Source organism: Zonotrichia albicollis, chromosome 4 (genome assembly GCF_047830755.1).
Source record: "Zonotrichia albicollis isolate bZonAlb1 chromosome 4, bZonAlb1.hap1, whole genome shotgun sequence".
Taxonomy (NCBI): Eukaryota; Metazoa; Chordata; class Aves; order Passeriformes; family Passerellidae; genus Zonotrichia; species Zonotrichia albicollis.
The window spans coordinates 56,285,731-56,299,018 of NC_133822.1; the positions used below are offsets into that span (position 1 = coordinate 56,285,731).

The 13,288-nt window shown below is 40.9% G+C and overlaps 1 protein-coding gene across 26 annotated transcripts in view; it reads right to left on the reverse strand.

The window, feature by feature from the left end:
- NRCAM (neuronal cell adhesion molecule) overlaps positions 1-4,626 on the reverse strand; it is a 146,453-nt gene extending 141,827 nt beyond the window's left edge. For all 26 annotated transcript variants that reach the window (XM_074539882.1, XM_074539877.1, XM_074539880.1 and 23 more), the window contains exon 1: positions 4,487-4,626. The gene's annotated coding sequence lies outside the window, so the exon portion shown is untranslated. The remainder of the gene's footprint in view (positions 1-4,486) is intronic.
- Positions 4,627-13,288: the final 8,662 nt, after the last annotated feature.

The following is a 13,288-nucleotide window of genomic DNA, read 5'->3' on the forward strand; positions in this document are numbered from 1 at the left end:
CAGAGAAAATAAAGTTTGAAGTCAGGGGCACAGATCAGAAAAAGACAATCCGTACTCGTGTATAAACAGTCATGTCCTCACTTAGGTAACAGTCTAAAGGAAAATGGTGAGTTAATTTTTTGGTTGGCTGTCCAGAAAAACCTAATTAGTGGCCAAAGACTAACTCACGCTACCGGGAAGTTATGGATCAGCTTTTTTTCCTCAAACAAGCTGCTGAACAGAAACAATTACATACTTTAAACCCAAGGAAATTAAAAGCCATGTATACTTAGTGATGCAGACAAAGTATAAGGGCAACTCAACTCCCATTGGGATGCATCCAAATTCAGCAGTCTTACATGAGTATTTACAGAATTTAGAGAGACAACATCTGTACCAATTCTGTCTGATGTAACTGACAATTTAGACAGCTAGTTCCTTTCTAATGAGGTTGTTTTTTAAAGTTATCACGTCCTCATAACTTGAACTAGCCTTTTTTTCCTCTCTTGGCTATTTTTATGCATCTGAAATGCTCTGCATCAAATGCTGCTTTTTTATATAAAGTTTAGTTGCTTAAAGGAGAATGGGGGTACTGTGAGCTCTTACAGAAACATTTTATAATTCAAGCTGTTATGCTTCCATACTAAAAAGTTAACAAGGGGAAAGCTGTAACCACATTATGAATTGAGCCATTTCAAAACCAAAACAGTGTAGGAAAACAGTGTATTCACAAAATGAATGCTAAGATACATCCCAATTCATACAGCAAACCAAAAAAAGATAAATTGAAAGCTTCTTAACAACAGTTAATAGAGGATCCAGATGAACATTTCTGCACTTATTCAACATCTACTAGAAGGGAGAAGCTAAAGATCAATCCAGAGGAGTATTTGCAATGCAATTAGGCTAGACAAGTAAGCCAGAATGTATGCCAGCTGCAGGGGTCTGCCCTTAATTCACACAATCAAATGTCTAGTGTGTCACACTGTGTCTAGCATCAGTATCTCCAGTATTAAAAGTCTCATCAGATATGCACTTGTTTACTGAGTGTCTAATCAGGGTCTGAACACATATCTAGCTGTACCTTCTAGCAGTCTATATGCCAGTCCATCACCATCTGTCAGTTAAAGCTCCCACAGACAGAAAAAAATCAATCCTAACAAACGTGTTCGGTGCTCAAACTAAGCTATCATTCACATTTCAATATAAGACTTGAATTCCTTTTCAGTCTTCTTCAACTCTGACCCAGCTCTACCCCCTCCTTCACTGAAAAGGGCAAAGACAACAGCCCAGCAAGTGGGACAGGCAAAACAGACCTCCTTTGTTCACTTTTTCCCTTTCAGTTTTCTATTGAGGTAAATAACTGAAAGCTCAGCCAGCCTCCAGTAGCTCAGAAGAAAGCAAGATAGCTAGCTTGCAACTATCCCTTCCTGGTTAACAAACTGCAGGACAAAACTGACGGTGCATCATGTAATCTTATTATTGGAGATTAACTCTTTACAAATTCCCTTAATATCACATTTATGAGACAGCATTCATAAATGCAGAAGTTGCAATGTCCTGAATACTGAATTAAATAGGCAATACACACACTTACCAATTTAAAATGCAACAAATTATCACTGCAGAGAAAGTATTTTAAAAATTCTGTTAATACTGTCAGCCCACTCAGAAAGGCAAAATCAAATTCATTGCATATTGCCCAACACAATACCTCCTACATTATTCTCTCAGCTTTCATTACCAAGATATACTTTGCTCTGTATGCCTTCCCATTTTACCAACTCTGTTCATAAAACGTGAAGAAATTAACAAGTCCAGTGAAAACTGAACAGCACAATTTCACTGAACTGTGTCAATATAATGGCAGTTAAGTAATCACAATTCAAAGTGATTTGAGACAGATTAATAAAAGTACAGAATAATAGCAGTTTCACTGGTGCAGTCAAAACAGATTTAATTTTTAGGCTGATTCAGCTATTTGAGCTCAATCAAAATGCTCAAAAAATGCCAACCCTTATTGTATTCAATATCATTTATGTCCAAATACCATGGCGAGTCATTTCGCTAAAGCAGGAAGAAAAGGCAACATGCATTACCTAACTTGAAATTGGAATCCTCAAAATAAAGTCTGACAATTAGAGAGACATCTCATTAACCCCAAGAAACTCTTAACTTGGTTACTAAAGCTTCTGCTGTCACCTTTTTGAGCACCAAAGAGAAACACCACAGTGCAACAAGCTAGCAGGAGGTATCAGTACGCATCACTGGATTTATTTCATTTTCTTAAAATAAAGACCATTAAAAATAGCCAAATTTTCTTATTACAGCCTTTTTTGTCAAACAAGCTGGGGTATATAGGAAAAATAATACACCTTCTCCAAGAAGATATGGAACAGTATCTAAGGCTCAGATTCTGGTGATCTCATTCACCTTGAACATTATTACTTTTGAATAATTCTGCTGAGGCCAGTAATGCTAATGACAGAGCTAAGATACTATTACAAGTATGATTAAGATACTATTATGAGTATGATTAGTTGTGGATTTATCTGTGAGTTGTGAGGAAGGTTTTAGCTCCATCCTTAGCACCAGCTGGTGCACACTACTCCACCCTCTGATGTGGTGACACAACTGCACAGTTTGCCTTTAGCTACCCTGCCTTTGCACAACCCAGAATGTGAACCCATTCAATGGATCCCAAGCTCTGTCCCCACCAAGCAGCCTCCTGGGTTTGCTTCTTTACATTCAATAGTCTCAGAATGTAACACTTTCCCAGTTCTATACTGATATAGTCTGACAGCTAATTTTAGACACACAGGAGAATTTCAAAGTACTTTGAAATTCAAATAAGTAACTTTCACAGACTTCAGCATCACACTCATTAGGAGCTCTGGTCACTTGCATTGCAATTTCTATTCAAAACTAAACAAATGCCTGAGGTATAGACACACAAATGATAACATCAAACACATTAGACAAATATTAAAAAGGTGCTGCACCTGCAAGTCAGTTTTCTGATTTCTAGGTCCTTTGAGCTGTGTAACACTGAACTACCTTTCTCTTTCCAGCTATCTTTTGCCAAAGAACAGCAGCAAGACGGCCTCTTGGCATATAAGCTGCTCTCAAACCCAAAAGACAGTCCAGATGCTTTTTGATGTCATACAATGACCTGTTTTATGCACAGACCCATATAACTACTATCCATAAATTACCATATCTATTACAATAAATTATGGGAGATGTCAAAATTATTAATAGTGCACTTACTGGATATAATAAATTTTTCAGGTTTCATCTACCTTTTCCACAATATACTTAAGAATCAAACAGAGAAAGAAATCAGACAGAGAAAGAAATGCATAAAGAACATTAGAAGAAAGGAACCTAGGTGTTTGACACTGGCTTTTTCACTCAGTAGGAGGTTGTTTTGAATAAACACGCAAAAGCTGGACCTTTAGGGATAAAAGAACATCATGTCATGATCTACAGGTTTCACTGCAGAGCTATATATCACATTTTCCATTGTTTTATCCAACTACACAGAGAGCTAAGCAACAGCACTCTTTTCACAGAGTACTTGTCAGTATGGAACAGGCTTATTGACTGGGCTGAAGCACACTATGATCTTAAATATTTAAACAGCTTGGCATTATTAATCAGGTACTGTTTACACTTAGACTCCAAAGCCTTGGTTTAAACACATTTCAGACTTCAAAACTAACACATCTATGCTGAAGACCTCAGCGTCAGCTGAAGGTTTGGTTAATTATTAGTTTATAACCAAAGAGACAAGCGCACTCGGTGCACAGACTTCACCACGATATTCTGCATTAATCGCCTTCAAGAAGCCAAAATAGGGAAAAACACGAAAAGCCCGCAATTCGGACACACTGTAGCTATTTTATACCTAAATGAAATCGCAACTGTGAGGAGCCGGGAAAGAAAAAAGAAAAGTACGGGCGATAAATAAAGGCGCAAGAGCCGAAAGGCGGACGGCGGCAGTTCAGCACCGACAGCTCCTTCCCCCGCACACGCCCGGCCCTCGCCCCCGCCGGCCGCGCACGAAATGGCGACCGAGCCCGCCCGGGGATGGCTGTGGGCGCGCCGCAGCCGCGGAGCCCGGCCCGGCCCTGCCCGCCCGCCCCGGGAGGTGCCACCGGCCGCCGCCGCAACAAAGCCCCGCAGCGGCCGCCGCGGCACCGGGCGGGCTCAGCGCTGCCGCCTCGCCCGCCCCCTCGGAGCAGCCCCGGCACCCACGGAGGACGGGCGGCTCCTCGCTGCCGAGCCGGCGGTGTGCGGGGATGGATGTGACACCGGCAGTGTGCGGGGATGGATGTGACACCGGCGGTGCGGGGGGGATGGATGTGACACCGGCGGTGCGGGGGGGATGGATGTGACACCGGCGGTGCGGGGGGATGGATGTGACACCGGCGCGACAGCGGGCGCGGCAGCTCACTGTGCGTGATGCGCGACGAGTGACAGAGACGGCCCGGTCGGTACTCACGGGAAAGTGCGGCCCCTCTGCCCGGGGAGAAGAGGGTGAAGGGAGTACTCGCGCTCCTGCTGCTCCGGCTGCTGCCCGCTCGGCAGCCTGGCGAGAAGAGCCGCGGCGGGCGCGCTCCCGCGCTGTCCCCTCCCCTCCCCTCTCCGCCCCCGCCGCGCCGCGGGGAACGCGCGCTCCCGCGTGGGGGGGGGACGGGGAGGGCGCGCGCGTCTGCGCGTGTGGCGCCGGGGAGCGCGCGCGGCGCGGGGCCCGGGGCGGGGCCGGGGCGGGCCACGGGTCCCTCGCACCTGAGGGGGCGCGGGGCGCGTCCATCTTGGGCATCCCTGCCTCCTGCCTCTGTCGCTCCCTGCCGCCGCCGCCTCGGTTAAAAGCGGGGTGGCATCGCCATAGCAGCACCGCTCAGGGGCTGCCAGACCGAGCCGGCCCTGAGCCTCCCCAGCAGCGCCCGTGCCCGGCAGGCCCTCGGGCCCCGCCTGTGCCTCCCCCGGCCGGGGACAGCCGAGCGCTCCCCGCGGCACTCCCGGAGCTGTCCCCCCCGGCAAGGGCGGTGTTTTAAATAGCCGCATTATTTTAGCCCGGCAGTGCCCCTCTAAATAGACGGTTTCAGCGAGTTCCCAAACTGGAGACAAGGATATTAGTTTACACTCGAGAATTGTCCTGTTGAACTCGTTAAATTTGCAGTTCACAAGTTCAGGAGGGCGGGCGCTTGGATGCGATCACTGAAAGGGAAGCTTTGCGTGACACCATTTGGCGAAGAGTCGGGAATGGGGCTTATTCCGAGTAAACCTTTCTGCTGGGCGCACCTCTCACAGAGCTCTCCTTCCCTTTCACGTCAGTTCATTTAATGAACGACATCAGAAATTATTTTAATGTAATTTTGAGTCTGCCATGGGCTGTGCTCAATATTGCTCAAAATTAATCCAACTATACCTTTAACACAGCAAATGTGATTAACAGCTGCTGCTGAATTTGCCTTTGGATCAGCCGCTGTAGGAATATCCATTGTGCATTGCAAGGTGGCAACTTTTGCAGTGGTTAACCATTATATATTTCAAGGAACAGCTCTCAAGGTGAACTCTACAGTGATAACTTAATAGTGCAAAATGCATTGCCTAAGATGAGCAAATAGCCCTTACTCTGCATCTCTGCGCAAACCACATTACTACTCTGGCAAGTTAAATCTGAACATCTGACCTTCTGAAAACAGCACTTGAGATGAATAACAGATTCTGTAAATGATATAGCGCATGAATATAAATATCTAAGGGTTAAACAATAAGTCAGACATTACTGCTTCAGACTGTGGAGATATTCAAACTCCTATCAATCTGAGGCCAGGATATTAATGTCTGAGACCAGAATATGCAAAGAAGATTAGATGAATGTGAAGAAAAACCATTTTATAGAGAGAGATGTGTTCCAATGTTTTTTAATTTGTTTGCTAACATTTTCTTTTTCGCTATACAACTCCCATGTTTCCAGCTGATTTATTTAACTACAAAAACGCTACAGTCTAAGTAAAGGTGCATAAATGTATATACAGATGGCCTTAAAATGCTAGAATAATGACTGACTTTTCTTCCACGATACTGTCTTCTGTCAGGAGATTGTGTAGCCACTCCTGGCTTTGTGAAAATATAGGTATAAAATGCAGAGAGAAAGCTGAGAAATTACCTGTCTGTTTGCATCCCTGATTGATTCCAAAGGCAACATGGTGAGCCAAACCTTCAGGAGGTTGACTGCAGGACTGCAGGACACTTGAGGAGAAAGATCTGGGTTGAAAGTTTACCTTTCTTGAAATGTAGGATCAAAGATCTGGTTACTATTTGGGTGGCCAGCCTACAATTCTTTATAGGCACAAACCAGTGGGCTGTGGCAGAAAACTTGGTGGAAATTTGACTGCAAGACCTATGTAAATGAAGAGATTTTACTGTTGCAGGGAGGGCGTAAAAAACAACTCTACACTGAGATAATAAACAGCTCTGCTGATGAATGGTGAAGCTGCAGTGTTGCAGCTGGTATGATTACACCATTGTGATTCCCCTCAGAATTTTGAATCTATATTTTTTTATATTGCATAGATAAACAGATATACACATTCAATAGCACAAAGTAGATCTTTCGAAATTGTGGCATAATTATTAGTAAACAAGTAAATTGAAAGGTTTATACAGCTAGGAGCTACTGGTGGTGGCTTCTGCTAGTGTGGATGACTGCTACCCATACTGACAGTAGGATGGTGGCACCAAGTAAAAAGAAGCAGGTGAGCTTTGTGATATAGAAAACAATGGCCATTATGATAAGCAGAAGTTTTGTGGCTGAAGGAATATTAGCTTTCAGAGTTCTCTGCTGCCTTGCATCTTTTCAGTCATAGTCATAATATTTATGTCCTTTATAGTCATCATATTACTTTTTGTAGCCTTTCTTCTCACTTTTTCTGCTGCAATTATATCCACGGATGGGCAGTTCCAAGCACACTCTTAGTCTTCATTTTCCTTTTTTACCAACCTTGGTTTAATTAGTTATCATCTTCTGCTTTCTTCTGTACTGATCTGTTGGAGTTTTTGTAGTATTTGTTTACGGAAGCACTGATCAGGTACACAACACATTTATTTGAAATACAAAATTGATTCACAATTGCAGTATTGTGACAAAGGAAAAAAACCAAAAACTTGTCTGTGATGGGTATCAGTTGTGATCTGGATCTTGAAGAGTGTTTTTAGGAAGAGGTTACAAATAAAATACTCAGAGAAATGATACTTTGGTAAAGGCTAGTGTCATTGTAAGAGACCCCTGACTGGGTGATAAGTTACATAGACTCCATGTATTTACAGAAATAGCAATAATGTTTATTAAGAAACCTATACTTTTATACCTCAGCTTGCTACAGGTGGACCTAATTTGTCCTCCAATCTAAACACTATCACTATTGGCTAATTAAGAAACCACCCTCGGTAAACAAATCTCCATAACACATTCCACATGTTCACAATACCAGGTGTAGCAAGTTAAGATAAGAATTGTTTCTCATTCTTTTCCCTCATCTTTTCACAGCCTTTCCCCAGAATAATGCTTGGGAAAGTTCTGTTTCTCTCTGTGGGCATAGAGCTGCTGTCACAGGCCAATGTTAGCTGAAAATAATTCTTTGACATTTTCTTCCTAAAACAGACATTTAAAAGGGATGTGGAAAGACATGTTGGGTTGTTCATCTCACCTAACTTTAGATGTCTACTATGTGAATGTCTGCATCTGAGCTAGTCAGTCTCTCCATGAGCATAAAGGGAACCAGAAATAGGCACTTCTAGTGTATGATTCATCTAACCTATTTTAGATGTCTACATTAGAATAAGCCAAGTTGCATCCTAGAAATGCCTGTTTCTCTCCGTTGGCTGTAACAGGACCAGCGGGTGTCTCATTTAGCTGTAAATGTCTACATTGTAAGAGTCTGCATGCACTCAGCTGAATGCCATCCATGTGATTTTAACATGAGTTATCCCACTGTCCCACTGTCCCGCTTGTTCTGAGGCCGTACAATGGTGAATGGAGCATGGTGTAGCCTGCAAAGTACTTTACAAAGTAAAAGAGTGAGACATACTCCACTGAATAGATTTAAAGCCAATAAAATTTAGACTAATTATATTCAGTAGATTTTGGGGGCCCCAATCAAACCCTGAACAACTTTTGAGATTAATTTAAATCTAGTTTATTTATGGGCACTTCATATTTCTTTTGCAGGTTTTTGATGCTATAGTAGTAAAGTAAATGCACTTAACTACTGGACTAATACTCTTCAGAAGCTAGTATTTATTTACTACAGCAGCATAAAATTAGAATATTTCTAAGTAGAAAAGAGACCAAAGACAAGCTTAAAAGCTTAAGTGATAATGTCTAATGTTAAAAGCAGCACTTTTTGGTAACAGTAACACAATCAGCTTTCACAGAGCACCAGGCAGAGGATGTGTTTTGATGTAAAATATGTTGAGAACTAGGGTAGCAAGAGGACTGTACAGCAAAGGCATTGCACAGAAGTGTTGTGATGTGCTGTCAACAACTGAAAAATAGTTTAAAGCTTCAGAGCTATTCTCTCAACAGACAATTTGTGACTAGAGTTAGGTTCTTCCATGTCCAATTCATAAGCTGTCACCTAAGTTTCCCTTACAAGAAATCAGAGCTCTCCTGGAAGCCAAGAAGGCTAGCAGGCTAAGCCAAGAGCCAGTTGGAGACAGGCACATGGAAATGCCGTGGTTTGAATCATGCCTATGTAGGACTTGTACTACAGACCAAAGCTGGTGGCAAATACTGCCAGGGATTCACAGGGCAAAAACTTCCTTCAGGAATTAGATGCTTGAATGAAAAATGAAAGGACATGATCCTGTTCTTTGAGAAGTACGTGGAGAGGAGGAACTGTCGATGCTGTCACCTAGCACATCTTTCATTAGCTTGATCGTTAGAGTGCTGATCAACAAAGCAGGGACTCTGGGCTGAGTCGGTTCTTTCATTTAATGAGCTTCAACTTCTCAGGCCACAAACTTTACAAAACATCTGAGGATGAAGGTAGAGTTTTCAATCCACCCTTAGTGGATAGCTAAACACTGAGAGAAAGTAAGATTACACACATAAAATACATATCACACAAGCAAGAAAAGTGTAATTGATGTATTTGGCTGTTTAGGGGGAAACTTGATTTTAACTCTATGTCTAGACATATTTTACTGAATTTTTTTTTTGGTGTCTTTTTTGTTGTTGTTGCTGTGTTAGATTTTTAAGTGGCCTCGTTTGTCCCCAATAGCTTGAGTGTCTAGGTTGTTCCTTGACTAATGGTTAGAGCATTCTCTCTTGTGCCTATGAGTATTTAGTAATTCCATGGAAAGTGAAGTACCTTCAGGAGAGATGAGAACATAACTTTATTTAGGAATACTCAATTTCTTAGCTGCTAGTTAGCAAAGGCTGGGAAAAAAAAGAGTTAAGCATATGTCAAACACCCTGAACAATTCTAATTGCAGGAAGACAGTTCCAGCAGCTTGGTTTTGTGTCAAGTTTAATTGATCAGGTGGATGTGCTCTGAGAATGCTTAAGAGATCAAAATTTTCGGGTAAAATGGAGAGATGAACTTTTTACAACATTTGCAGATACCATTATATGCAGACAACAGTAGTTTTGTCCTTGCTGAAGAGGTGATTTCAAGGGATATAAAGGACCATTGGAACATGTCAGAAACTTGAGAGAGAAAGGATTATAAAATTTGTATTTAATACAAATTTTCTGTCATATTACAGAAACTACATCTTTTTTTGACAGCTGTGTTCAACATGGTGAAATGGCTTAAAGTCAATGGAAACTTGATATTAATTTCAACAGGACCTGTGTTTTATCTGATATGTAAATAAAGGAAGGAAGTCCTTCACACGCAGAGGGATTAAACTGTCTGCAAACACCAAACACTTTCTGTATGTATAATTAGACTTCACATTTTTCCATTAGAAGAGGTTGGCTGAGACAGTTAAAAATCTCCAAGAAGCATAACTCAAGATTCAAGGTTCTTGAAAAACTACTCCACAAAGATCAAAAGTCTACAGACACAAGCAATTTGTCCAAAGGACTTCTAAAGTGTTGAATACTAAGCAGCTCCATTTTCAAAAGCAGGAGCCCAAAGTCAAGCTTGATGGTATGATTTAACCTGTTTCATCCTTCAGCAAAGTGTCTCACATGTTAAGAGACTTTGTCTTCAGTGGAGTTTTTTCCATTATGGAAATGTTCCAAGAAGAAATGCCAAGATTCTGGAAATGCCTAATAATAGCTATTAAAGCTATAACTCTTACTTTAGTGAAACTTTATTCCTATCCACCAAATATTAATGCATTTCTTTATTGTGCATATCTGTAATGTGAATGAACTTAATGATTTTCACACACACTCACAAAAACTGAGCATGTAATGAAGTCTTTTATGATAACAGAGAAAAAGAGAAAAGCTGGTGAAAAAGTAAGGGCTGCTCCTTTTTCCAATACAGGAATATAAATTTTGATCACATGTATAAGCCTTAGAAAAAAGGTAAGGTTTTGCCTGGGAAACTGAGAACACAGAGAGGGAAAACTTTGTGAAAAATTCTGTCAATTAAGTCCTTTTGAAGTTATCCTTTAATCTTGAACTACAAAAATACCCAAAGGGCTCTAGTAACTCAGGATACACCTTTTCTTTAAATCTGCTGTAACTTCTGAATGAAATTAGTTTTAAATTTCAAACACATCATTGCCCTAATGGCTTATGTTTGGATTTCTTTAGCAGTGAGAAAATCTCTGGATACATTGACTGGCTCTACAGCAGAGGGATGTCGGGTCATGGTCCTTGTAGCTTTCTGAAGCAGACAACTGTGAACAGTCAGCTTTATTTTTTTGCATAATCAAACATATTCCAAGATTTTCTTGGTCACCATATTAGGATAAAAATATATTTTTAAAGGTACAGAAAACTAGCATAATTTCAAATGAAAGGTTTCCTTCTTCATGGTTTTATTCATGGTTGTTCAAAATGCCACAGAAAAACCCTAATTTCTGACTCTGAAAATGTGCAATTCACATTAACAAAACACCCAAGGAAGGAGGAAAAGCAATCCTTGTGCAGCCCATCCCCTCAGTTACACTGAGTACTGTTGTGTGGTGTGCAAGTATTCTCAGCTTTAAATGACACTGGGATTAGTTAATAATTCCTAGGGTCTGACATAGTTCAGGCACAAAATGGTGTTTAGAAGATGTGATTGATGATCACTGGAACAGCCAACCAGTAGCCCTTTTGAAACCAGGAAGAGGAGCTGAGATCCCATGGGAATGTTCTAGTTGTATGGACCTCTAGGTATGAACTGGGAATTTAGAAGAGTTCAAGAAATCTGCCTCAGATGAATAAAATACTTCAAATTACTCAGAAAAAATATTGCTGAAAATGGTAATTAGGGAACATAAGAAATTAATTAAACCCAATGCATTTGTGCATCACAAGAAATGTAATGACACACATTTAACAAAATAAAGGAATTTTAAGATTTTGAAATGCTGATATTTTCCAAATGCTGTCAGGTACTTACTGCTAGATAGAATTTCCACATGCTTTTGAGGTTAACTTGAGGTGCAACAAATTTGCAAAAGTCCTGTTTCATGTGCAGTGAGAGAATCAACATAAACAGAAGGAATACCTTTCTTTTATCTCCTCATTGCTAAGAGAAGATTGCACTGATACATAAAAAGCAAGCGTAACTATTTACTTTTACTATTCTGTCTCTAGCAGATGGGCTTCTGCTTGTGTTTTTGTATTTTGTTTAATCATTTCCAATTCATGGTTTACTGGCATAGCATTCCTCAGTACAGCACCAAATGCTTCATTATGTCCTCTTCTGCTTGATCCCCCTAACCCTTTGCCGCATAGTCCCTGAACTTTGTTATTTTTCCATTCTTTACTGGTAAGAGCGTATCATTTTCCTCTCACAAAGTAGAGGAAAGCTACACAGTTTCTAAGAACCTGGAAAAAGAGAAATTTCTCTGTCTCACTATTTACACTTTACTGGAAGAGCTATTATCACATACAGCAATTATCACAAAGTTTGGGTTTTGAAATCTACCGTTTCTGTGCTGTGTGTCACTCAAATACACAACGCCCTGTAATTATGATGTATGATCCCTGGTGTTCACTCACTGGAAGTGAGCCCCTTTTCCCATTTGTGTTCTAAGATAGACAGTCTTTCATTTTGTAAATACTCTTGCTCCTTCCAAAGTGCTCAGGCAGGGCTCACATTTAGAGAATTATCACTCGCCTCTTCCAGTGCCAGAACCGCTTCCCTGCTGCTGTGATGCTGACTGCTATGGGAGTCCAGCAGTTTCCTCAGCTCCTTTGAGTTCCTTTGAGTATTTTGAAAACTTTCAGAAGCAAATTAGTGTAGCTACCAGCTATATGGTCTCAAATCAGATGGCTGAAGTGACCACAGAGCACAGACTGTGTAATAATCCATCATTCACCAAGAGTTGTGAAAATAGGTTTTCCTGGTTTACTCAAACTAATACCAAATTAGAAATGATGCTGTGATTTTTAAATCTACGTATGATCTTCTGTCACTGTAGTTATGTGATAATGATTTTCTCATTTCTTGTATCATCTGTTGTTCTAAGAAACATTTGTGCTCTGCTCAAAGGTTTAGAAATGCTGTAACACTGACATTTTGAACTACTGCTTTTTTTTTTTTCTGTAACACTTTTATCAGTTTATGTTCTACGGCAGAAATTCAAGAATGAACATGAAGAGAGCTATCTTAGGCAAGCCTACTCTTTTCCAGAAATAAACAGAGGAAAAGATGAGCCCAGAGGTTGTTTTATAAACCATTTACAATTGTTTATAACATCAGCATTGGGTTTCAAAATTAGGCATGTGATCTTTAAAGACAGTACTTTACATCACAGCATCAGAAGTAGAAGGGTGTCAGAAGTCAGACAAGTTCCACAGGGCAGAGCTAAAAAATATGAGTTCTTCAGAATGGTGAACAATGACATAGAAAAAAATTGATCTATTTTGAGAAAGAAAAAGGGAACATCTTGAAGCAGTACTCAGGTAGAAATTCCTACAGAAATGCTATCATACCATTTACTCCCTAGGGGAGTAAATCCAGACTTGAATTCACAACAGCTATTGTTCTAGACCTTGAAAGCAAGATAAGAGTAAGCCAGGATGGCTTGTCTGAGTGAAATCTTAAATCCTAGACATCTTCACCGTGATGAGGAAGGGCAGATGCAGTTGAGTGCACAGCTGACTACCTGCCACCAT